General features: G+C 37.9%; 1 protein-coding gene and 1 long non-coding RNA gene across 21 annotated transcripts in view; one reads left to right on the top strand and one right to left on the bottom strand.

Annotated features, from left to right (window-relative positions):
• Nucleotides 1-27,583, bottom strand: part of FHIT (fragile histidine triad diadenosine triphosphatase) — a 1,386,045-nt gene that overhangs the window by 385,560 nt on the left and 972,902 nt on the right. The gene's annotated exons all lie outside the window — the stretch shown is intronic.
• On the top strand, nt 24-25,121 carry LOC140610076 (uncharacterized). Its single transcript, XR_012011853.1, has 3 exons — nt 24-125; nt 4,289-4,439; nt 24,827-25,121. It is a non-coding gene; the product is annotated as an uncharacterized lncRNA (long non-coding RNA).

Here is a 27,583-nt window from a genome sequence, read left to right as displayed (position 1 = left end):
AGGAGCCTTTGTTCAAACCACCAGATCTGTCAGTTTCTTGCACAACTCAAGAAAGATGCAGATCAGCAATGGGGAGGACCTTAGGGAATATCCTGGGACTTCGCAGACCTGCACAGTAAGACCAGGTACTGACTTCTCCTTATGCCATCACCCGCTTGCCTGTTCCGCCCCTTTTATATTTATCAGTGGCCACATTCTCTGACTGGTGGCCAGAGTACTCAGCTCATCTGATGTTTTGAAAACAGACACCCCAATCCAGGCTGGGCTGACAGGCACACAGCTGTACCAACTTTATTAATTAGTACCTAGACCTTTTGAGAATTGATTTCCACTTTGATCCTGGCCTGCACATTTCTATCTCAGATATCTAAACAGCAAATCATGTTGTCTTATAATTAAGTGATAATCTTCATGACAGAGAAGATGACAGGACTATAAATGGCTTATGCCAGTGATTAAAATAACCTCCTCCCCCTTGCCACTTAGCCCTGGAAATGTTCTCCAACTTCACAAAGCCATTCGTAGTTAATAAACTCTCTGTGACATGAGCCTCATTCCTATTCAACAAGATCACATATCCACTGTTACTCTTCAGAAACGATACTCACTTTATTCTTTATGCTTAAATAAGCACATCTTACTGTCTTAGGAGACAACACAAATGCAGCAAAACAATTGACTTTAATATTCAGATTGGTAAATTCTGAAGATAATGCACATACAACATATGTTCTAAGTAACTACAGGGGCAATGTTGATATAACACTGAGCATTTAATACACAGAATAAATATCTATAAGAAGGTAAGTTAGACTTCGGAGAGTACACTGAATATTTGTTGAGCATTTATTCTATTCTGAATACCGTGGTAAGTGTTCAGGATATTACAGTAAAAGGACACAATCTCTATACCTTTAAAGCACAGTAGAGCCAAGTGCACAGAGAGTGAAAAAGAATTATTCTACCAAGCAACTGGTTGCCACAGTAGTTGAGGACTGGTTGGAAGGAGTGATGGATTGATGAACAATGTCTGCCATGAGGGTTGAACATGGGAATGGCACAGTCCATTCAAGGAACACTGCACAAATGAACAAACTGATGCATGAATGTCATCTTTCTGACTGGATTGGGTGCTCTTGTGGAGTAAGCTCCATGGTTCTTCTACCTCCATGTCCCTCAAAACCCCTAATACAATTCTTTGTACTTAATAAATATTCATTTTCTGGACAGATGCCTGGATGGGTTGCTTTAGTTAGTTTCTGACAAAACAATTATGTTGCCATTTCAGATGCTTCATTGATGTTATATCTTTCCTTCTCAGTTATTGTATCCTCTTTATCCTTCCCTTCTTCTGCTTTCTAAATACACCACAAATTACCGCATCTAAATCCTACAAAGAGGATCTCCTCTAAAGGACTTCAACAAACCTTTTTCTATGTATATATGTATGATCCTTTGCTACCCACACATCAAAGGTGTTTTAAAGCCAACTTGAAAACTTTCCCAGACTACATATCCTTGGTCACATTCTCACTGTCTTAATAAAACTGCAACAAATTATTTTTCTTCCAAGTAATTCATTATGTATATAAAGTACTGGGAGATGCCCTAATTCCTCCATAAGTAGTAAATTCATTTTTATGCTGGTATGGACACATACTATTTTCCCAGCTATTCTAAATCCACGCTATCTTTCTTGTTTTTATTTCTTGATGGTTAGGACACTTTGATTATAAAATCTAATTGTTTTTCCCTATGTCTCATTAATCCTTGGTGCCTTTTTTTGCTCATCTCAAACTTTTCAAGGTTTAGTTTGCTATAAAATTTAAATTGAGGACATAATCCTCTCACATTAATATATAAACCATTCCCAAATTTGAAGTCTTAGATATATGTAATGTATTATTATGTCTTTTACCAAATGTACTGAACTTTTAATTTTTATATGGTTCATCTTCTTAATGATGCTTAGATTTCTATTCAAAGACATATCTCTTTTTACCCAATCCACACTTTTTGTATGTCTCTGTTTTTCTGTGTATTTCCAGGATTCTCTGTCTCTCCATACTTTGTTTTCTCTCACACACATATACATTTCAATATCCAAATTCATAGTCCGCATGTGCTTGTGATTTGCCATTCCTCTCCTACCTTTGTTAGAAGCTCTTCTTCCTCATGCAAGGGGATTCTAAGGGAAAAAGTGAAAAAGAAACTTGCAGGAGAATAATCATTCGTGGTTCAAGAGAAAAAGTACCCAAGTCTGACACTGTCCCTAACTAGCTACATGAGATCTGCCATGTAATATCTGGCTTTGATTTTCTCATCTGCAAAACTAGAGGGTAAACAAGACTATGTCTAGAGTGCTTTCTAATTCTGAAATTATAATTATGAGTCAACATTTATTGCACTCTGATCTGTGCGAGGCATCAAGCTAAGTGCTGGATGGGATCACCACTGTAATGGTCATAATTCTATAAAGTAGACACTGTGTTAGCCCCACTCTATCACAGAGCAAACTGAGGCTCAGAAAAGCAAAGTAACTTCACATCTGATAAGAGATGTCTGAAGCTGGAATGCAGGAAGCATGACTCTCAAGTTATACATTTGGCCTCTCACTCTCATATCAACTGATCTCCTATATTTTAATAGGATTAAAAATGAGAAAAAAATGAGAACATTTAGGGGTACTTTGGTGGCTCAGTCAGTTAGGTGTCTGACTCTTGGTTTCAGCTCAGGTCACGATCTCAGGATCTTGGGATCCAGCCCTGTGTCACCTTCTGTACTCCAGCAGAGTCTGCTAGAGATTATCTCCCTTTGCCTCTGCCCCTCCCCTCCCCCAGCTCATGATCTCTTAAATAAATAAATAAATAAATAAATAAATAAATAAATAAATAAATAAATAAATATTAAAAAAACAAAAACAAATTCAGGAGTTGGCTGCTATAAACAATGAAACTATATACAGAAATTAATAGTGTTACCTGAAACCAATTATTACACTGTATAACTAAATGAATTTTAAATAAAAACTGAAAAAAATTAATAGCACTCATATCATTGAAAAACTTCCCTCTCCTAAAATGACTTGAAAGGATGTCAAAAAGCTAAAGCAATTTTTTCAAAATATAGTCATTGCATCAATGTATACACTTCATATAAACACTTTTTAACTAATATTGATGTTCCCAAGAATGCCTATAATCTCATGCTTACATGTAATACAAGTTTTTTTTTTTTTTTAAGATCTCATTTATTTATTCATGAGAAACACAGACAGAGAGGCAGAGAGGTAGACAGAGGGAGAAGCAGGCTCCCGTAGGGAACCTGATGCAGGACTGGATCACCAGACCGGGATCACACCCCAAGCCAAAGGCAGATGCTCAACCACTGAGCCACCCAGGTGCCCTATAATACAATTATTATTTGATCATGTTCCATTGTCACCTTGTCAAGAGAACTGTCTACACTTTGTGTCCTTTATGAAAGAAGCTTTCTCCCCAGATAGGGGCACTGCAGCCTTGTCTCCACCATCCCCTCTAGCTGGCACCCACAGTTGTGTCTCCTCTGGTGCATTGAGAAGGCTTCTTTCTTCGGCCTATTTGTCTCCCCCCTGAGTCTAAACCCATGAGCATCACCCTACCACTATCATACTAGTCATCCCTCCCCAGCCCTGCGACAATAGCCTTCAAGCTAGGAACCTCTGCCTCAGTTCATCCTCCATATGGCAGCCTTATTCTCTTCTCAGAGCAAATCAAACAGGCCATACCCTACTTAAAATTCATTAATGACACTCCACTGCACTAGAAATAAAGTCCAAACACCCTTTCACTGTTTCCATCTTATCAGCTCAGATCTCCATATTCATCACGTACCAACTGGTCTTTTTGATGTTCATCAAACAGAATGAGCTTTTTTTCCTAACTCAGAACATTTGCATATGCTGGCCCCTTGACATGGAATATCCCCCTTTCTGCCTATCCTTTATAACCAGTCCTTCTCATTTGTCAGTGCTGAGGTATCATCCCTCTTCCAGACAGCTTCTCAATGTCCTCCTTACATAAGTTGGCTCCAGCCCCATCATTCCCTGTCTTACAACTGAGAACTATTTTACTTGTGGGTGTATCCAAGAGAAATATCTTCCTTGATTTTAATACAAACCTTGAGAGCAGGTTGACCTTGCTCAAAGATATAGCTCAGCACTTAACTCAGAGCCCAGTATGGGTTGGAAGGTCAATAATCATTTGTTAAATGAATTAATGTATGACCTTAGATCTGTTTACTTTAACAGGAAAAAAAGATAAACCTTTTGAAATGGGGAGAAAATTAAGAGGTTGGCAAAACTTAATAGCTTTAGCAAACATTATTATGGACCTCTGACAGATGTTAAAAGAATGGAGACAGATCTTTAACATATTTGATATATCATCTCTACTTGGAAGGTAGGTTTAAAATTGTTTCTTTTCCATTATTTATGAAATGAGCAAAAATGATCTGTGTGTCTAATACGGGCTAAGAAATTAATAAGTATTGGTGCAACTTGCTGGATGGATAAAGATCTGAGCATTTTCCTCTCGTCTTGCCTTCCTTTCTACTGGCTTATTTTTACACTGATTTTTTTTATGGATCTGCATTCAATAGCGAAGGTAAGTGAAATGAAGCTCTGGAGAATGATCAGCAGTAACAAAGTAGACAGAAAAAAATGTTAAATCAGAATTGCCTTTGCTAGACCCACCATCTAACACATTTTATTATATACGAGTGATATTTAGAAGAACATCACACTTAAATTTGTTCCTGAGTTAGATTACTGGAGATAAATGAGATTGTAAAATTGTAACTAAAGGAGTTAATATTCGAACACCTATACAATAGAGGAATTTAAAATATTGAAGTGACTTTATATATACTGAAATATGAACGACTACTAGGAAACAGGGGATTTCATGGGTACTGATAATACAGGATCTAATAGAAAACCTGGTAGTCTTTATTGTTGGGATGGAACATGTTTTATGTCTCTGAAAACATCTGAAGTTTTAAATGCCAGACTGGAGAGTAAATACACATGAGGGCCGGTGCTGATTTGTGGTGGGGGAGGTGGAAGGATACACCCCAAACTCATGAATGTTAAAATCAACTGTGCTCAGTCCACTTTAAAGATCTCCATGCTTCTATCCTACCCAACTCCACAAACATCTACCCTTCCCTTGTCATTAAAATACTGGGAGAGAAACAATAAGAGGTAAATTTCATTATAATACTTAGGCTGGATCCCTGTCAGGATGCCATCCATGTAGAGGGATGAACCAGAGCATAAGTCAGGGCAAGCGTAGATATGTGTGTGTGAACCTCTTTCTACGTTACAACTTGAGAACAACAGAACAAATGGCTCATGTCCTAAGTCTTTGGTCTATGGGCTAGTGTGATGAAAAATAAAGAAGGAAATGTGGATTATCTGAAGTTGGAAGGCTGTCTTGGTGGCCTGGAGGTAGGGAGCAGGGGACAGAGTCCCTGATATGGCCTACTGTGTAGCAGCAATGACAGCATCAACACCTGGTTCACATATTAGGCTGAGTCCAGCCAGCATTAACCACCACTATAGTTACTGATGTCATGTTTGTTTTTTAATCTTAAGAAGTATTTCAAATGACCTAAATCTAAAAATAGGGTAATTCATGCTCATGACTATTTTAAATAGCAGCAAGAAGGAAAAAAGGGAAAATACACACACAAACACACACACATTTCAATTTCTGTGATTTTCCCCTCCCATGAAAGATAGAAAGTACTGTAGCTTGTCATTCAATCTAAAATCAGATTTTGTGCCAGCTGGAATCCTATATCTATTTATTACTGTGCACAGTTTTTACATTAGCTATGTGTTAAAGACTGATTTTGCCACCATCGAGATACAATATAATTGAAGGTCTTTTCATGTGGTGCCAGAAAGATTCATTCAAATGGGACCATTTTGGAAGAAATGCTAGTAGAAGACAGGTATAGAGGTGCTTCCTGGTGACTGATCCAGCTGCATTTTTGGAGCAACGAAGTTTAAACATAAGAACCTGCCTTGTGGATTTGGGCCAAGATGGAGATTGTAAAAAATCCATGACATTCACTACATCTGCAAAACAGGTTCACAAATAATTTCACATTTTAAGGTCTGTAACATACTTAGTCCTTAGTTTCAATGATACTTGGAAAGGACCATCTAATAGAAGCAGTGTCTTATTCTCGATTTCAGAGAACTGTTCACATTTGTTCCCTATGAGAGTTCTAAATGTACTAATTCTTGGCTTAGTCTATGAAACAGCTTTTAAAATTGACTCACAAGCCTTTGAAAAAGTAGAGAATCAGAGTTTTGGGGCATGAGGCCATACATCTTTATTAAGCTTTATAGCTTGTAGAATGAGCACAATGGACAACCAATGGCTGAATTCAGGTACACACACATTCATGCATAGATATGTAAGTGACCAAGCCTGACTAGGTTCATGGGTCTTAGGAGGTTTCATTTCTGCAGGGGCAGTTGCCTGATCAACCTCTCTTGCTGATCAATTGAGACGACCAACAAAAGGAGAGAGACACTCTCCTCCAACCATAGGATATTTATCAAGTAGGCACTCAATCAGCATGAGTAACATGGAGCAAACTGGAAGGGGAAGGAAGGGGAGGGGAGGAGAAACAGGGAGGAAAGAGGGAGGCACAAGGAGACAACAAGGGATAGAAGGAAAAAGGGAGCTAGAGAAGCATAGAAGGATGTGAAACAGAGAAAGAAGGAAGCCGTCAGAAAGACAAAAAAAGACAGGGAAAATGGTGCCATCGGAGTCAAAAGGTAAAATATTTTCAGAAGAGATGGGCAGAGTCCAGAGATGGCACCCACTGATGAAGTCTTTTCCCTGTCAGGAACATGTACAAACAAATGACATCCGTATCTGGGGCTCTGATGTCAACAGGTCACATTCTCAGAATGCCTCGAGAGGCCAGGCAAATAGCAGAAACAGATTATTGGTGAGAAGATGCTTGAGAATTAAGCATGGCATCTATTTTTAAAGGGGAAAACTGCACAGATCCAACAGCTAAGCCCGGATTCTGTCCCTATAGCCTGGAGCTAGCAAATCGATTCAGATATTTGTGAGACCCCGATAATAGTTTTTATCACAATCTTTTATTCGAGTAGCTGCAACCACCAGCCTCTCCAAGATTCTTCCCTCATCATATGGAGAAGAGCACAGAAGTTTCAACATTTGGTAAGAGGTGGAGAGGTTTTACATGAAGAAAGCCAGCTCCAATTTCTTTGTCCTAAGAAAGGAAAATCCACCATAACCCACCTGCCAGAGCTTCTCATCTTGGGCACTGGCAGTGGGCTGAGGCCTCCAGAGCAGGGACATAAACAGCCCCAGGGGTTGTGGCAGAGACCACCACCTTGGTCAATGCAACTTGTTTGAGGTAAGATGTCAATCTTCTCACCTGCTGATGTTGGACACTTTAGTTTTTGAATAGAAGGACTTCAGGGTGCAAACAGGGTTTGTTTCCTATAATTTCTTATTATTGATAGATTGGCTCAAAATCCAAATCCATCCAAATTAGCCATTACTCCCATCCTCATAATGTTCTCATTGTATCCTATCCTTTTTTTTTCTATAATGCTTCCCATCATTCATAATTATATATCCATTTATCTTGCTTGCGTCCACTTCCTCTACAAAACTGTCAACTCACGAGGTAAAGGACAGAGTGTAGGTTGTTCTCCACTGAATTTCATGCATCTGACACATATTCAATGTGGGATACATATTTTCCTTGTTGGTCTTTTGCCTGGCAAGCAGCAGGACCTCAGCACACATTATCTCTTGCTGCTAACGGTTTTGTTACATCAGCACACCTCCATCAGGGCAAGGTAGGAAGAAGAGAGGGAGAAAGGGAGAATGACAACTAGAAAGTTTAATGTCAAGGGTATTTCCAGAGTTATGTCTTATATTTCCTAAATGCTAGAGGAATACTAGCATTTATACTAGCAGAGCCAAAGACTCCATATTCTTCAACATGCCATAACCACGCCCCCCGCAAAAAAAAAAAAATTAAAAAGGTATTATGCAAGCATAAATTTAACTTCAGATTCCAGAATCATTTCACTGCTACTGGAGGCCCATGTAACCCTTTCACTCACAGGTCATATAACTTGGTGCTGAGCTCCTTCTCCTTTCTATCCCAAATCTGCCCAGAGTGCTATTTCATTAGGGCTGAGCCACTATCCAATTTCTACCCTTATAGAAGGTTTGGTTTCAGAGGAACCTCACACATCCCAAATGACAATCAAGTGCAGGGATTATGTTTCTGATAACTCACACATGACCTTGAATATCACAGTTACCCACACTGCAACATGTAATTGTGCAGACCAATACACCTTAAGGTAGGGTATAGTTTCTACTGTGCACAAACATGCCCTATGGGCTACTAATAGTCTTGATACTAAGAAAAGGGCAAAATTCTATAGGATATGGCAAATGAAACACAATGACTTGAAAAGATGTATAATATCACCTTTAATTTAACATTTCATCTACTCTAATTAGAAAAAAATATTCATCAGAAATTATTTTTTTAAGTAGAGTATCCTTTTGGCAGTAGCATGAATACCTCTGGGGAGCTGCATTATGCAAACAATTTTCTTTTTTTTTTTTTTTTGCAAACAATTTTCTACTTCAAAATACACAGGTAGTGAGAGGCAGCAAATTATTACATTTCCACTAAATGCACAGGAACAACAAAGTTAATTAAAAAAAAAAAAACAAAAAAAACTGGAGCATCCTTCCCAAATGGTAATCTGCCTCCCCAGGGCAGAATGGTTTCCTTTTAAGGAATCTCCACCTGATGGCAGAGCCACCTTGTATCAGTAATTAATGACATTTTAAAAACTGAACCCACTTCTTCTTTCTTTTCATAATGCAAACTGAAGTTGATGAGGGGCAAGAGTCCCCTTGGAACTCAAAATTCATTTTTACAAAAGCTTACATCTGTGATTCCTACTCTGGAAGGGATATAATTAGCTAGCAAGCTGTCGATCACTCGTTTCTCAGCAATCATGTGACGAGGAAAGGAGGGCTGCCTTTATGGTTCAAATGGAGCTCCTCCATCGGGATAATGACACTGGAGACAAAGCCCGGAGGAGGTTGCAGGAGTGACTCATGTACCAAGTAGGAACCTAATTTTTTTCTTTCTCGGGCATGATCTCCTTATAGCCAGCAATACCTAAAACTTCTCCAGGAAATCTGAGGCCTCTGGATCTGTATGTAAAGGAAAGAAGCTGAGCCACACAGTCATATCATTTTAGGCAAGCCAATCATACTGAGTCAACATCTTTATCTGTAAAATGGGGGTAGGAATATCTACCTGATAAGTGTGCTATGAAGATGAAGTGACACAATGTACATAAAGGTTTAACCAATGTCTGTACATGTGAGGCCCTGAATAAATATCAATGGAAATAAAAGTAATGGCTATATGCTTATATCTTGTGGCCCACTGACCTAGTCAAACATGATCTTAACCATTACTGCTTCTATCTCATTATTAACTATTTATGTGGGGGGTTTCCAGATGTGTAGCTTAATACTCAAAACAACTTTGTGAGGCAGCATGATTATCCATTTCAAAGATAAGAAGACAGAAACTCACTTCACATTCTTAGTGACTGAGATCAAAGGGCTTTCACGGTACAAACCACTTCTCTGCTTAATACTTCACACTGGTACAGAGGTTTTTGCTCTATGTTAATTCTACTCTTACAGTGATACAAAGGAAGTCAAGAGTCACAGCTCTTCTTCAGAGCCCTGCACCATGAAAAGTGACTGGTGCACTGTACAAAATGTGAACCATACTAGTGAGAGACTGGAGCCCAGAGAAAGAGAGTTCCACATTAGCTGGCCAGGAGTGAGAAAGGGTAGGCTGTATGGAATCCAAGTAACAACAACAACAAAAACAGCAAAAAATCATCTGCTCTCAGAAGAGGAGGGAAAATATTTTCTTGAGTTTGATGATGTTTGTTATAGAAAAAATGTTCTTGTCTAATGGACAAAATTAGCAAATTCAAATTAGTTGACAACATATTGCCCAAAGGTGCCATTCACTGAGAGATTTTAACATGCTTTTCAATGATCTGAGCCACCTACATGCCTCTGCTTACTACATCCTCACAATAACTTTAAGAGTTAGGTTTAAGTTTTAAGTAGATACTGAGGCACCGAGGCAATGATTACTTACATTAGCCAGAGCTGAGCTGCTCAAAATGGAGATAAAGCAAGGAGAAGGGGTATATCAACATCAATGGAAGGGTTTGAGGTATGGGCTTCAGAACAAGTCCTGAGGAATGCTGCTACTTCTGCCACTAATAGGATGGCAGAAACTCGGGAAGTCACTGACAAACCACTCATGTTGGAAAAATATTGATGGAACTGTGAACAAGAATTAGAAAGCTACTGCCACTAGCACCTCTGACTTTTATGTGAGCCATACTAGCAAAAAACAGACACTCCATGCTTGCTTCTCAATAGTGCTGACATTAGAGGCTGGATGCTGTAATATTGGTGTTGAAAACCAAATGTTCCCTCCAATATTCTAGCCAGCAGAAACTGTAGAGAATAGATAAAAAATGGCCCATCATACAACCCAACAGCAAAAAAATAAATAAATAAATAAACGAAAAAAAACCAAAAACCTCAATATAAAAATGAGCACAGGACCTGAATGGATATTTTTCAAAAAAGACATACACATGGCCAACAAGTACATGAAAAGGTATTCAACATCACTCATCATCTAGGAAGTACAGATCAAAAAAACAATGAGCCAACACTTGACATATATTAGAGTGGCTAGTATCAAAAGACAGGAGATAAAATGTTGGCAAAGATAGAGAAAAGGGAACTCTCATGCACTCTTGGTAGGAATGCGAATTGATATAGCCACAATGGAAAACAGTATGGAGGTCCCTCAAGAAATTAAAAATAGAACCCTATGAGGGACACCTGGGTGGCTCAGTGGTTGAGCGTCTGCCTTTGGCACAGGGCATGATCCTGGAGTCCCAGTATTGAGTCCCACATCGAGCTCCCTGCATGGAGCCTGCCTCTCCCTCTGCCTATGTCTCTGCCTCTCTTTCTCTGTCTCTGTCTCTGTTTATCTGTCATGAATACATAAACAAAATGTTAAAAAAAAAACATATGATCCAGATATCCCATGTAGATATGCATTCAAAGGAAACAAAACCATTATCTTTAATAGGTATCTCTACTCCCAGATTCACTGAAGCATTATTCACAGTATCCAGTATATGGACAAAAACCTAAGTGTCCATGAATGGGTGAATGGATTAAGAAAATCGATATAAAAATGTGTATCACATTCTATACACACACACACACACACACACACACACACCTCAATGTTATTTGGCCTTTAAAAAGAAGGAAATTTGTCATTTACATCACCAGAGATAAACCTGGAGGGCATTATGTTAAGTGAAATAAGCCAGATAAACAAAGACAAATACTGCATGATACTACTTGTAAGTGGAATATAAAAAAATAATAATAATAAACAAAAAGGTCAAACTCATAAAAACAGAATAAAAAAAAATAGTTGCCAGGGGTTGGGGGACTAGGGGAAATAGGAGTAGACTGGCAAAATGATACAGATTTTTGGTTATAAGATGAATAAGGTCTGATGATCTAGTGTATAACATGATGAATATAATTGATAATACTGTATTATATAAATAAAATTTTCTAAGAGAGTAGAGTTTAAATATCCTCACCAAAAAAGGAAAATAAAACAAAAACAAAAGAGAGGGAGTTAAAAAAAATAAGATATGGCCTCAGTTCTACTTTCCAAAACTCAAATATATCTAATTGGTTAAAAAAAAATCATATCCAAACCTCTAGCTGTAAGGGAGTATGGAAATGTAGATTTTGGCTTTCCTGGTTTTTTGATAGAGGAAAGAGCATAAGAAGGAAGTTGGGAAGGCTCTTCAGTGTCCCATCATCATATCTACATGAGCAAGTAGGCCATCCAAGAGTCAGCTATGAATTGAAGGGTAGAGGAACCAGAAAAACAGGTGAGACCAAATGCAAGGAGACATGATAGACAAGGGGTTAATTGGAGAACAAAAAATAATTTAGTATAATGAAAGCAAAGGGAACATGGCAGGTGATAAAGGTGGAGAGGCATAAAAAGGGCACAGTGAAGTGTCTATCACCTCAGCTTAAAAGTGTTCTCAGCTTAAAGTAGATCTCTCTCTAGAGCTTCCAAAAAAGCCTCGAACAATTCTCAACTACTTCATTTATCACACAGAATTGTAACCATTAATTCTCTCATATGTTATACAAGAACACTGCCCTTAAGGATGAGGGTGGGAGGTCAAGGGCAGAGAGAGGCTTTATTATTTTTGTACCTTCAGGACAAAGCACTGTCTCTGTCACAAAACAAAAGCTCAGTACATATTTGTTGTATGGGATTATATCCTAACTGAACTTCTTTCAAGAATGAACATCCTAATAATTAAAATACAACAAATCATTCACTCATAAAGGGGGGAAAAGGGGTTTTCCTACTTCAAATACAACTGGTTGATATCAGATTATAGATAATACAATTAAGAATATACCCCTATAGATTTTTTATGCATTTATACATAGATAGGACAGTTGTTTTTAACAAGCGATCAATCCTGCATTTTGATAATAGCTCCTCAATGTTCCTGTAGAGAAGCACAGCACCTCCCATCACAGGAGGGGAGTCACATGAGGTATTTGATCTCAGCTCTGGGGTTTCAGGTGGGCACATGATCTGGATGGACCACTGAGAGTTGTCTGTGGGACTCTTTGCTCTGAGCTACTAGGAAAAAGTTCTTTTTCTACTGAGGTTGCTGCTAATGATGACAGCCTCCTGTTACCAATGGCTACCACAAGGAACTACGTAACCAAAATAGAAGTAGAGGCCAAAGATGGAGAGATATAGATTCTTAATAACATCATTTTGGGCACAGGGATCGAGGGTACCAATCTGAGTACTAGCCTATGTAAATATATAAATACATCTATATCTATGTATGTATGTATGTGTGGTTTTTAATTAAGAGGTCATTTATGGTTTCTGGCTTGTGCCACCAAAAGAAACTCACATTTTTCTAATTGCCATAGCTTTTTTTTTTTTTTTGGCTTTACTATTGATTAAAGAAATGGCAATAACTAAAAGCAATGGAAGAACAGGACTCAGTTTGAGAGACATCAGTCTGTGAGTGATCCGCAATGTAACCATTTTAAGGGCAGAGAACTGAGGGGACACAGCCATTATTTGACCTTACTTAATAAAACCAAAGAAAGAAGAATAAGCCCTTTACTTGCCTGTATGCACAGATAATTGATTAAGAGTAAATGATCATTACTAAAATGGCTTCAGAGCCCTTCAGGGTTGTGGGAATTACAAACGTTCTGAAGGAAATGAGATTACTTCAAGTTTCCCTCAAAGATATTAGTTGTATAGTAATCAATGATATTGAAATAGCATAATTCCCATTAAAAAAATCATTGAAGACTTTCCAAATAATTAAGCCAAGTGAGATACTGAAAGATCACTGCAAGGAGGCCTTATGACTAAAAATATATAAATACCAGAGGCTCATCCAGTAAAATACAGGAAGAGCTGCTCTCATCTAGAATGGCCTTTACTTGTCATTCAAACTCATATAAAATGCCTAAAATCTGTCAGCATAGTAGTTTCTAAGTGATATGTCAACAAATATATTCACTGAGAATACTTATTCTGCCTAGAGCCAATGTTTTTATAAAAACACCCTAAAGAGTCAACTGTTAAATCAATAAAACGAATGTTTTGAGCAGGTGTTTGGAATTGTGCTGATTTATCCATATTTCCCAGTTTAATTTCCACATTTACCATCAAACTTCTGCAAGAAAACATAAAATGTACCTGGAAGTATTATGCTCCTCATAAATACGAGGACAGTTGTACTAAACATATCTGTACCAGTAAGGAGGATTCATAGATCACTTTCATTTGCTTAAATTCTTAGTTTTCTTTTTAACCTGCAGTGATTGGAATGCCAAGTGTCACACAGCTCAAATGGTATTTTCAAGCCATTAGCAGGTGACATTTTAATTAGGTATATTTATGAGAGATGCAAGAAAAAATAGAAGATGAGTAAGGAATGAAAACTGAATTAGACTTATGAAAATAGAAAAGAATTACTATCCACTGCTTTTAGACTTTGCTTTTAGCATACAGAACAGTATAACTTACTGGTCAAGAATTTAAGATCTAAAGCCAGCCTTTACCAGCTCAAATCATGACAGTGGCATTTACCACCTGCAAGACACTAAACAGGTTCCATAGAATGCATCTACTTCCATAGGGATAACACCAGTACCTATCACATAAAGTTGTTGTGGAAACAGAATTCGGTATTGTTCAAACACCATTTTACATACTGCACAACAGAAAAGAAATGTTCAATAAATGCTAGCTCTTACTATATTATTTGTAACCCTGCCTACTGGATAAAGGGCAAATCATGGTAGGAAATCATTGTTTCAAATTCAATTTATATATATTTCTTCTTGCATCAACAATGATACATTTACAAAACACATATATAAGAAACAAAATAGTCCAACTTACAAATAGAGGTTAAACAAACAATTAAAACAAAAGTAGACAAGAATATAAGCAGGAATGATATGAAGAGTAAAAAAAATTATAGACATATGGCTGCCATAATCAACTACAAATTCTTGTTAGGTGCCTTTCTTGGTAATCAACACAAGAAGGTTTGTATGCATCACAATTTTCAACACCCATAAGATTAGAATACACTAAATGCCCAAGAAGAATACAATGATTTGTGAGAGACAGCAAACATACAGAACTAATGCCAACAAATGAAGAGTATCACTGGGGAAGCACAGAATAACCATGGTAATGGCATTGTTGGAATCAATTCTTTACCCGTTCCTGCACTCATACCCGTGCCATGGTCCCAGGGTCCATGAGTGTTCCCCTGACCCTTGACTTTGAACTTGGTCCTATGATTTTCTTTGGCCTTCATACATGGGAAAGCATGATAATGTGTCCTAAGTTCCAGTTCTTGATTTTAAATGGTCTCAGGGATTTCTGCTTGCTCTACTGCATTTGCCTCAGCATGAAAAGTAAATGATATAGCTAGTATTGTCGCTAGTCTAAAAAGATGCAAGACTAGAAAACAGGATCGGACCCTGCAGTGGGGAGAAGAGCCACTGTGCTGAGCCCAGCCTAGCTCAGCCAACCCCAGATGACTCACAAGGACATGATTAATAATAAATAATAGTTGTAAACTTCTGAATTTTGAGAAGATCTGCTTTGCAGCAATGACAAACTAATACAAGAACAACCAAATGATAGTTTGTTAAGCAGTATATGCATTGGCAACTAAAATGCAAAAATATCTATTCTGTATGTATTACCATGACCCCTAGAAAAAAGCAGCATACACTCACAGCTTCAATTTATAAACTTAACTAACCTCACTAGCATAATTTCTGAAACCCATAATAATTAAAATGAATAAAATCAAATGTCTGTTGTTGCTTGCTCTACTAAATGAAACTGTCCTGAGAGTCACCAAAACTGAATAATAGGTTGGAGGTAATTGTTCATTAATTGAAGGATAAGATGTGAAGGGGAGGTTGGTTATAATTTAAAGAGATAGATCAACAAGTTCCAGAATAACACCAGGCATGACAAGTGACCCATATGACTGGCACTAAGTAGAGATACCACATATATGAAGACGCATTGGTTATAGAAATCATTATCTTCAAATGTGTGCCCTACACAAAAGTCATAAGGGCAAAGGCTCCAAGTGGTTGTGTTGATCCAAGATTAGGTTGCTTCTCACATCTCACATTAGGTTCTATCCAGTGTGCACAGAACAGAGAAGAGTAGAGATTTATTTATCTAAGCATGGTTAATGATTCTCACTCATGAGTAAGGCTATATTAACAATAGTAATAGTTAACACCTACTTATTAGCATGGATGTGCAGGGCACTGTGCTAAGCACTAACCAGGAATTCTTTTATTCACCTCATGTAACATTCATGATACATACAAGATAAGCCAAGAAGGCAGGTACTTTTATTTCCTTCTCCAACCCACTATGCCCTTTGATCTCACAGTTTTCATGCACAAGTACTCTGAAGCTTGAAGAGATAAATGACTTATCTATGGTTACACACACATTCCTTGTTTAAGAGTATATAGTGGGCAAAATTAGGAGAGATAAACTGGATTACTATTTGTTTTAGTAAGTCTTGAACATCTTCTGAGTTGATTGACATTTTAATTTATTCCTTAACTATAAAGCTTCCCTAGTTTCAACTGGTCTGTGAAAATATTTTGCCAAATAGAAAGTACTTTGTAAATGGAAAAAAGTGTGACACATTGTGAATATCTCCCAAATGGCTTAAAGAGAAAACATAATTTCCAATAACATAATTTTAGAATATCCAATTGGTCTAGATTTATTCAAAGAACTCTGGCCTAATACCCCAACATTACCCTTTAACTACCTCTGACCAATTTGAAATCCTCTTTCTGTCTTCTATCAGATGGACAGCCTACTATATATTTCTCCTATAAATTATTTTACACTGAAAATAATAGACAGACCTCAGTGTTATAGCAAATTGCACCGTGGAACACACAAGGGTTTTAGTCTAGTTTCTCTTGAATTTTGTCTCTCTCTTGCCATGTCAAACAGATGACATTTTTTACACTCATAATATATACAAATTATGTACAAGTTTCACCGCTTGGGTGTGCCTATTATCCAATGATTCAAACAATGGCATGTGAGGCATATGAAAATAACCAGCCATAAACTTTTTTAGAGATTAAATTCAAACCCAACCAACATTGGATATAAGCATTTCTAATGTATTTTTCTTCAAATTTAGCTCATATGACTAAGAACAGATCTGTGGGACTGTTTAAGGGCACTAAATACCACAAAATCATGCAGTTGTATGAAATGGGCATTCTGGTCCACAATATTCATTAATTATCAGAAGCAAAAGCAAACAATTCACATATGCAAGGTGATAAAAGAGATGGGCCTCCCTGACATAACAGCTTGATTGAACCGATCATCACTGACATAATGAGTTACTTATCTCTTTCAGAATAAAAATAATCCTCACTATTATCTCAAAATCCCAGGTTGCCCAGTTTTTTTCCTCCAAAGTTATGAATCCTACATTACAACCATTGATTCACAAAGTAGATTTTGTTGTTTCTTCCCTTGGCCACATAAAGAATCCCCAAGAACAGTGGATAATCTGTGAGGTTATGATAAGTGATCAAAAAGTTCTAGAAATTTCACATTACTCCCTTCAGATATTTTGTAATATCCAACAGGAACATGCAGCTTTTTCACGTCAGGCTACCTGCATGGAGCCTGCTTCTCCCTCTGCCTCTGCCTCTGTCTCTCTTTCTGTGTCTCTCATAAATAAATAAAATCTTTAAAAAAATAAAAAATAAAATCAGAAGCTCTATTGGTTCCTACATTTTACCTACCATATGGTATAAAAAAAACTATGTTCATCATAATGTCAAAATAATTAATTCAGTCAAGCCATAACTTGGCTAGCTACATATTACAAGTGACAGCAAACTAACTTAAGTAAAATAAAGGTGGAGGAAGGGGGCGGGTAGGGAGTTAATAGCTCACATGACAAGAGGTCATAATGATTTTATTATCTCGAATAGTTCCAGCCAGTGGTGGTTGGAAAATGTTTAACAATATATTTATTTATTTATTTTTTAATGGAGGGGACCTGATTTCTGGCAATTGCCAATTGCATGCTACCCACATGTCATGAGCCAGCTCACAAATTCCTAAAAAGTTAACAAAAGGCTCCGGTGCACTGATATGCATTAGCTCCAGCAGCATACCACTAGATCCAGTACTCAAATCATATCATAATCACCTTCCATTTCCCTCTCTGCTTTCCGCTTCACTCCATCTGATTTCATTCTCAGACAGGTTCATTTTATATGGTAGCAAACACAATAGTGGGGGAATTGCTCAGAAGGGCTAGAAATAGCTTGGCTTCCTATCTGCCCTGTTAGAACCAAACACTATGGCAAAGGAATAAAATATTTTGATCACCCAGTTTTGGAGCTAAAGAGAATGGGGGCAGCTACCTTCAAATCATTTGGATGAAGCAGGATTCATCCCTAGGGGGAAAGATCTGTTCTCCTAAGAAATTCTGTGCAGAGAAATATCACAAAGACCATCTGAGTTTTAATAGCTCTAAGATTAAATCTATGGTAAAAGTTTATATAGCTAGAACTCCCTACCACATGTCCACTTCCAGTGAAAATTCAGGGCAAAAGCTTAAGATACAAAATAAGAAAATGTATCTTGAAGAAAAATATGCTCTTTCAACATAAAGAAGCTATTTTCAGTCATGGATAGATTCAAAATGTGAAGATATATAATTGCTGCATAAATTTATTAATGGAAGTGCTAATGCCATAAATCGTACATCTCTATTTGACACACAATCTTTTATTTTCCTTTCAATGAGGAAGAACAAATAAAGGAGTGGAACTGGTAATATTGCTTGCAACTAAATTAGATTTTCCACCAGAAAAAGCTGTTTAGAAAAAGCTATTTGAAAAAGCAAAATAGTACTCACAAAAGGGTATTAATGAGCCCAACCAGGAGGAAAAAGCCTCCAACAATACAAATAAATGTTTGCAAAACCTCTTTCAGGACTTAAAGCCAAAGGGATGCTTTGAACTTTTCTATCTTTGCAGAAACTATTTCACTTGCCAGCTGAGTGTGAGAGCCAGTTGAAATATTAGAATAAGAACCCTTAACTTACATTACATGTCTTACTGAGGATTCAAGGGGCAAGACCTCAGCAGATATGGGTTTAGAAGAAAACCAATATATCCTGCCCTCAAACTGTGAGGCATTATAGGAACAAGATATAGACTACACTGTGTGTTTGGCTCCCACCTTGGCCGCCACGAACATCCTAATATAGAGTTACAAGTCAATTCCAAGACAAGGAAGGATCAAGTTAACCCTAAGCCTTTATCTTGGATAGCTTTTTCACTGCTTGTCCACAGAGTTGTATGTGTGTTTTTTTTAAAAGTATTATTCTTATCTTATTTATTAAGAAAAGAACAAGAAACTGGCAGGAAAACAGCAAAGAAAAATTGACCTTTTCCCCCAAGAACAGAAGTGAGTTAAGGACACCTTGCTATGGTTTCTCTGTAGCACTAAATCAAGTCCGTTACTGGAATGTGCCTACTATAGCTTAACGTGCTCCGTGAGGGACATAGCAGTTGGTAATGACATTTAGAATTCCCTTTATCAGTTAAATAAATTCAGGCCCACTTATGCATTTTTTCAGGACTACACCATGTTGCCCAAGTGCTTAGCCGGCTCACTAGAGGACGGTGGAAAACCAGGGGAACTCCTCAATAACTCAATTGTCACTAACTGTTTTCACTGAAGAAGGCATTCCTTGTAGTGATTTCACACTAAAAAATATCCCTTCCATGTGGTGTACCAGGTTAAAGAAAGAAGCAAAAGGGGCAAATGTTGCCTGCTGTGAGCACAAGGAAGGTCTTAAAACATAAACATGGTGAGATGGTCATGTTGACGAGAAAGTAATTTTTTTTTTTTACCTTTAATTCCAATGGCACACCAGAAGGAATGCTAAAAGCTGGTTCCCTCATCAATATGCCATATTAGCATCTGTATTAATAACCTCAATATTTCATACTATGCAGCCATATGGAAAAATAAATGGCATACATGGTAAGTAGTATTTTAAATAGGATAATATTTCAACAGGTCAGGGGTAGAGCAATTGATTGAAAGTGGGGGAAAAATAAATATTTTCCAGCATTATCTAGTGAAGAATAAATATTGTATGTGAAACAGTTGGAAAGGATCTGCAGTGTATTTAATATTTATCCTCTTAAATTACACTTGACCTTTCTGTTAGAATTTCACCTTTGTACAATTCACTAATATCACATAGAGTCTCAGTAGCCTCTTTTACTTGAAACCACAAACATTAGATAGAAAAATGTGTTGAGGGAGATTTACCAAACTGCTTACATGGGGAAGGTAATCAGAGATGTCATCTGAATTGTTTGACAAGTCACACCACATGGATACTAATGACCACATATCCATTAGGGGCCCCAGTAAGATAACTGAGATTAAGGATATGTTTTGCAGAATTAGGACTTCACAATTTTTTAGAGTCTGAGTTAAAGCCCTTGTACAGAAGAGAAAGATGTGTTAAGTGTACTGTATTTTTATTTATTCTTGGGCATGGACTGTTTAATAAATTGGAATCTATTTCTTAATAATAAATGTACCCTTAACAAAGAGAGTGTAAAGATGATCCTTATCTTCATTCTGCTGCCTCTTCCTCCTCCCCCTTCCCCCACATTCAAGAGCTGCTGTTCTTTGACCTTGGTCGTGTAACAACAATCCTTAGAGCAAGCACTCTTTTACCACCAAAAAGAGGTTCCCTCCACTCTGGTAACATTTTTGTTGTCGTTGTTGACATGCTGCGTAAAATGATTTCCTTTGGATACTAAACCCAGTCTCAGAGACTCAGAACCGATTCCTTCACACAATTCACCTAATCAGATCTTAAAGGTGTTAAACCACTGCTGTGAGAGTTTGAATATGTTTATGTTGTTTCTTTGTTTCCTTCAACATTTGTCTCTTCCATATTCTGGCATTTATACGTTAGGGCTTAGAAAGGACGGCTATGAAAACAGGTATCATTGACCTAACTTCTCAGAGGTAGTTCTGCATGTGGATCTTAATACACCACCAGAGATAGAGCAGCACTGGATTCACTCTTCACCATGCCTTTTCAGGGTCTGTCCCTTATAAGGACAAAGCACATGAAAAGAATAACACTTAGTATTTTAATCACATTATCTGCCACTCTAGGCAGGAGCTCCATGATATCTAGAAGAAGCTCACAGAGGACAGGTAGCCTGAGGATGCTATGGTGCTATCACAGGGCAATGAACACTATTTGTTCTCTAGAACCCTCTTCTCCTTCCTCCAGCAATAATATTGGCATCATCATTCCTGCTTTAACTTCATAAGCAAGGCTTCATCCTTAGGGTTGAAGAGTGTGTCTGAGGCCAAGCCAAAAGACAGATCACACTCCCCTGGCCACTGAGATTTGGTGAGTGGTAGACACATGACCTAACCCATTTCAATCAGAGCAAGTCCAAGAAAGTCTACATAAGCTCTCATAAAAGAGGTGTATTCTTCTCTGTTGGAGCTTCTGTAGCCATAATGCCACCACTGGTTAGATCAGATAAAATTTGGGGGCTTTTGTCCACTTAATGGGACTTGAGGAATACATACTGGGATCTCTCTTTGGGGATAAATGTATTGGAGTCAATCTCTGTTGTCCCTACTCTAGCCAGAATGGCAATGTTTTAAACCCTTAGCATAAAGTGCAGAAATCTACACCTCAGAATTTTATCTGGCTTTGATTATTCTCTAATACAAATGTAATGTTTGGTATATATATTTTTAAAAATCAGCATGAACTGATATTTATTACACAATGGAGTTAAGATTTTCAACAAAACATAAAAGGCTTACTATGGCAGTATCATGTTCCATCAGGCACAACGTTGGATGGATTTATTCTGGCATCTTTTCACTGTTTTAGTGGGGAAATCATATATTCAAAGAACTCAGATGCAAGAGACTAGACCTTAGAGTTATCACAGCTTTGTATTTCTGTTCATGCCTTATACATTTAGTCAGATTTAAGAACAATATGGTCCTATGTAACCAAAGATTAGACTCTGAAAACAACACATAGATCAATATCATCATGTGGTATGGCTTCATCACATTCATTATATTCCTGAGTTATATAATATGATAGATTATCTTCAAAATATACCAGGACTCTGATCACCACTCATCATCTCCACCATCACATCCAAGCCACCATCATTTCTTTTCTGAGTTATTCCCAAAGCCCCCTAGGCACACTTTCTCCTTCCAAACTTTTCTCATATATAATCTGTTCTCTGCAGAACACCAGAAAATTCTTTCTAAAAACTAAAAATCAGATCACACCAGAACTTAAGACTCCCCACTGTCTTCCCATTGTAAACTCTTTATCTATAAGGTCCTCTTCACTCAATTTGGCCATGCCTAGTCATCCAACCTCAATGCCTACCACTCAAACAAACATCAGCTCTGCCGCTGCCCTTGCTCGTCCCTCAACATCCCACATGCCATCACTCCCCTAGGCCTCTATTCCTGTATACTTCTGCCTGTGACACCTGTCCCCTTAATTTTCCCAAGCCCTTGCACCCAACCCCCATCCCTTGCTTCATTCCAGTCACAGCACAAGTGTCCTATCTTCAAAAAGTCTTCCCTGGATACCTTATTAAAAATAGCATCCCCTTCCAACACGTACTACCCTCTTGTTTTATTTTCTGCAAATCCTCTGCAACTATATTATCTCGGTGACTTGTTAATTATCTGTCTACTCCATTGAAATGTAACCTCCATGGTCACAAGGATGTCTGCCTGTCTTCCTGCTGAATCATAGCATGAGGAAAATTAGCCTGCCATCTATAAGTTACTTGATAAGTATTTAGTGAATGAAATCAATCAATCCTTCTATAACATGATCCAAAGATAAATCAATGTTCAGATACTAAAAAATATAATGACATAGTTAAAAGGCAACTATTCTTGGTTCTGCTTGGTAAACATCCAGTCAGCAGTGAAAGGCAAGCATATTTGCATATTTAATATTTTGTGAACAAGGTGATTTTATTTTGAAGCTGTTTAATAGGGGAAAAAAAGCACCTCTTGATTGGATGCGTACATACACTCATGCACACATATACACACATGCAAACTACAGTGGTTTCTGATGTCTTAAATAATTTGAGCACGTTTTTACCTGAAAACATTCCTTGGTATTAGCAATGCCATGCCTCACCCAGAGAAAAGAAACATACTGATATTTCTCTAGGAAGGAGAGCAAGTCACAGCAGCTTCCAACATGTCAAAAGATCAGGGTGTGTATATGTAAGATGTGTGTGGATTTTTATGCCCACACACAGTTTTCACACAATATACAAATAGAGAATAAACCAACATGTTCTCAACCAAGAAGAACCAACAGGTTTCCAAAAAATGTTCTGAACCTAAGTGTAACAAAAGAGAAGACTGGAAAAGCTACAAAAGACTTGCCTCTTAAAAATCTGTTATGATTTCCCAACAAAATGGCCTTTTGCTTTGCCTATAATTTCTACTGTATGGCTTTCCCATGTCCCATCAGCAGCGTGTAAGAATGCTAATTAATTTTCACCCTCTCCTAAATGAGGCAATATAACTTTAAAAAATCACTTCCAAATAGGTAGTTGAAAACACTGTATCCCATCACTTTAATTTGGATAGTCTCTGAGCTGCTTAAAGTGGTATTCACTCATGCTCACCTTTCTCACAAAAAGGAGGAGGATGGGTATTTTAAAGCTCCACAGGAAGCCAGGTGAAATCTGGGATATGTAGCATAATGAAGAAATAAAAGCCACTACTTCTAGTTAACTAGGAGTCAGCCCAGGTGGCCTCTGTGAAGTTCTTTCTTACTCCTTCTGTTGTCTGTTTGTTTTTTTCCTCCTCAGCCGTCCAGTGAATAATAGCAATATTTTGCATTTACTTTACAATTTACCTCGTATACTTGTTTTCTTCCTCAATTATCCTTTTTTTCAAAGATTTTATTTCATTTATTTATTCATGAGAGATACAGAGAGAGAGAGAGGCAGAGACAGAGGCAGAGGGAGAAGCAGACTCCATGCAGGGAGCCCGATGTGGGACTCAATCCCGGGATCAGGATCACACCCTGAGCCAAAGGCGGAAGCTCAACCGCTGAGCCACCCAGGCGTCCCATCTTTCTCAACTATCTTTATAAAAATTCTATAAGCCGTACAAGGTAAATGTCTCTATTTTCCAGATAGGATTCAAAAAACAAACTTTCCCTTGATCTCTTAGTTATTAAGTAGTAAAGTCCAGACCAGTAACTGTGTTTCCTGATGGTCTGTTGAAAGCTCTTTCCACCACACTGTATTCCCTCAAGATCCACCAAGTGGAAAGATACAATTCAACAAAGAAGAAGGAGAAGGAGGAGGGGGGAGGAAATAAAAGAGGGAGGTTGAGGAGAAAAATAAGGCCCATTTCCGCCAGTGTTTATTCTCTACTCCCTCCCTCATGGCCTCTAAACTCCAACTATAATTACCTTGTTGTACCCTCAATGCCACACCCAGGTGAGCCTGTTTGGTTTCTATGAGGTGTTTTGTTTTTTTTTTTTTTTAAGATTTTATTTATTTATTCATGAGAGACGGGGGGGGGGGAGAGAGAGAGAGAGAGGCAGAGGGAGAAGCAGGCTCCATGTAAGGAGCCTGACTTGGAACTCGATCCTGGGTCTCCAGGATCATGCCCTGGGCTGAAGGCAGCACCAAACCACTAAGCCACCCAGGCTGCCCGGTTTCTATGAGCTTTAACAAAAGTGTCAATTATATTATATTGAAATTCTATTTCAAGGTTTATCATGAATGCTGGTTTCTACAAAAATTCTTAATTAAGAAGTGTTAGAAAATACAGCTTTCAATCAATCACCATAGGACATAATACCAAGAGACTCTTATTATTCCTCTTTTTTTTTTTTTCTTTCCAGGTTCAGGGATACTAATCCAGACTGAATTAAGTTCAACAGTATCCTGAGGTCAAGTTTCTGGAATAGAAACACCAAGGGCACAGAATACTTTAGGAGTACATTTGAAATCTGCATCTTTATTTTGTTCCAAACCCAGGGATGAACCTTTGCACAGAAAGATTACTAGAGCTTTCAATGGGAAATCACTCTCCCTAGGTTCCTCCAGCCCAAGCCAAGATCCACTCATCTCTTCGACAACTATATACATTGTGCCAGGTGCTGGAGATTGCATGAATGAAACACACTGTTCTTGTTCTCTAGAGATGTATACTAGTGAGATAGATGGACAAAAATAAGCATAGTTATGATTGACCATAAGTATTGTAAAGGGAATAAACAGGGGCACTAAAGGGGCCTGACAAAGGCACCATCTTTGGTTAGGGTGGCTAGGCAAGGGCTCCCTGGAGAGTGAGTCTATGACAGAACAGTCATCAATGAACATTCCTTCCCTGACTTATTCTTGCCTCATTCCACATTCTTTTCCAAGTAGGTGGCTGATGAACAGGTCAAAACCTAAATATACTGTGGCAGGAATGGACTGGACATACCAAAAAGGTTGCTTTAGAAATCAGTCATGAAAGGGCACCTAGGTGGCTCATTGCTTGGGTATCTAACTCCTGGTTTCAGCTCAGGGAGTGATCGCAAGGTTATGGGGTCCAGCCCTGCATTGGGCTTCATGCTCAGGGGGAGTCAGCTTCCCCTCTCTCTCTGCCTCTGTCCCTTCCCCTGCTTGCACACACACTCTCTCTCTAAATACATAAATCTTAAAAAAAAAAAAAAAAGAAAAGAAAAAGAAAAAGAAAAAGAAAAAAAAAGAAAAAGAAAAAGAAAAAGAAAAAGAAAAATCAGTCATGAAAATAAAATCAACATATAAGAGCCAGAAACGCCAACCGGTGCAAAAATGGCTTCTTTATATCCCATCAAGGAATCATTTCTCTAAGATGACAAGAGGTATATTGCCAATAAGTCCACAATTCTGTTTCCAATTAATGAAAACTTATAATATTCCAAACTGTTATTAGATTTCAATTAATAACCTGTGATGCCTCATTAATGCAAATATGCTCCTAGTGGTGTGAAACCTTCATTAGTGAAATGGGTCCAATGACATGACTGTTTCATATGATAATGGAACTATGATTAAAAGGCACAATTAATCATTTTCTGCTTCTAAATGATCTCTATGACAGTTTACTTATGCCTATATGAAACATGTGCTTCCTGCTAAAAGCCAATTTATATTTAAACTATTCAATGACATAAAGAAAAGCAGAAATATCACACTAAAGTGTCTCTTATAGTGGCAGAGAACCCAGAAGCACACTGGGCTCTTCAAGAATAAGAAGGGCCACAGAGACAGTACCATTCTCTATTCCATATAGTACGTCCTTTTCAGATATGAAGCAGAAGGCTGTGAATATCAGCTATGAAGTTGGTTGACAGTGCTGTTAGGTTGTCCTCCATGTATTCTCCCATTACTTAAACCCTGAACTTCTCCCCCTTGCAAGTTCATGAGCCAAACATGACAAAAACAGGATACCTTCAGGGATGGTAGAAGGTCTATGCCCCATCTCCCCACCAGTGAAGCTTAGACATGAAACCAAACCACCTGGAACACTGTTACTGCTTCCTCCCCAGCATCCTTTCCTAATTCTGCCCATTACACTGGTTTCCCTTTTCAGAACCATCCCTCCCTCACACTTGCATAGTATTGGTCAGGTGGTCCAATATAAACTCTTCCTCAAGCACAGGGGAGGGTCATGAGCCAGGATGGGCCATTGAAATACTCCAGTACTCAGCAAAGTAATGGATCCAGTGGCTCTTGAACCCAGCAGAGCCTCTTGGGTCCTTCCTTGATTCCTTTGCCATTGCTAAAGGCTCCATGCTTTGGATGTAGCTTGTTATTTGTGATTTTTATAGAACCTCAGAACCAAAAAAGTAAGCAATTTAATAGGGTCACTTGTCCCATCCAAACCACCACCCAAGTCAAGTCCAACCCACTCCTATTCTCCCTGTCAGCCTCCAGTGTCACTTATTGCCAAGAGACATAAGCTGTGCAAAAGCCACACATTTCTCCCTCTTAAGTAAATAGTAGCTTTCAAAATCTATTGAGATTTCTTAATTGTTGCTTAGTAACCATCACAAGACTAGAACTATTTTCTAGCTTAAAAAAATAACACTATCAAAAAGATCACTTAGATATTTAAAATTAAGAAAGTGTCTTAAAATGGAGTTGTTTAAAAACTGAGTTATTATGGTAGCCTAACATCAAACACACAATCCTAAAAATTTAAAATAAAACAAAAGCCTTAGGGATTCTATTATAAGAGCACAAGCCAATTCCTCTTCAATATTTTGTAGAACAATGTACAAATTCTGACTCTATTCCTCATGTCAATAGGAGTAATACCGGATCCTAATTAAGGTGCATTAATATGCTAGAAAAATTCTACTTCTTTCATATACAGTTATATATTAGATGCATAAGATATAAGCATTAGATATGGCACTTTTGGGGGAAGATTTTATTTATTCATTCATTCATTCATTTGTTCATTTATTTATTTATAATTATTTATTTATTTATTTATTTATTTATTTATTTATTTGAGAGAGGAGATGGGAGGGGGAGGGGAGGGGAGGAGAGGATAAGAACAAGCAGAGAGAGGGATCCCTGGGTGGCGCAGCGGTTTGGCGCCTGCCTTTGGCCCAGGGCGC

Source organism: Canis lupus, chromosome 19 (assembly GCF_048164855.1).
Source record: "Canis lupus baileyi chromosome 19, mCanLup2.hap1, whole genome shotgun sequence".
Classification (NCBI taxonomy): Eukaryota; Metazoa; Chordata; class Mammalia; order Carnivora; family Canidae; genus Canis; species Canis lupus.
Note: the sequence above shows the minus strand (reverse complement) of the source record. Positions and strands in the feature narration are given on the sequence as shown.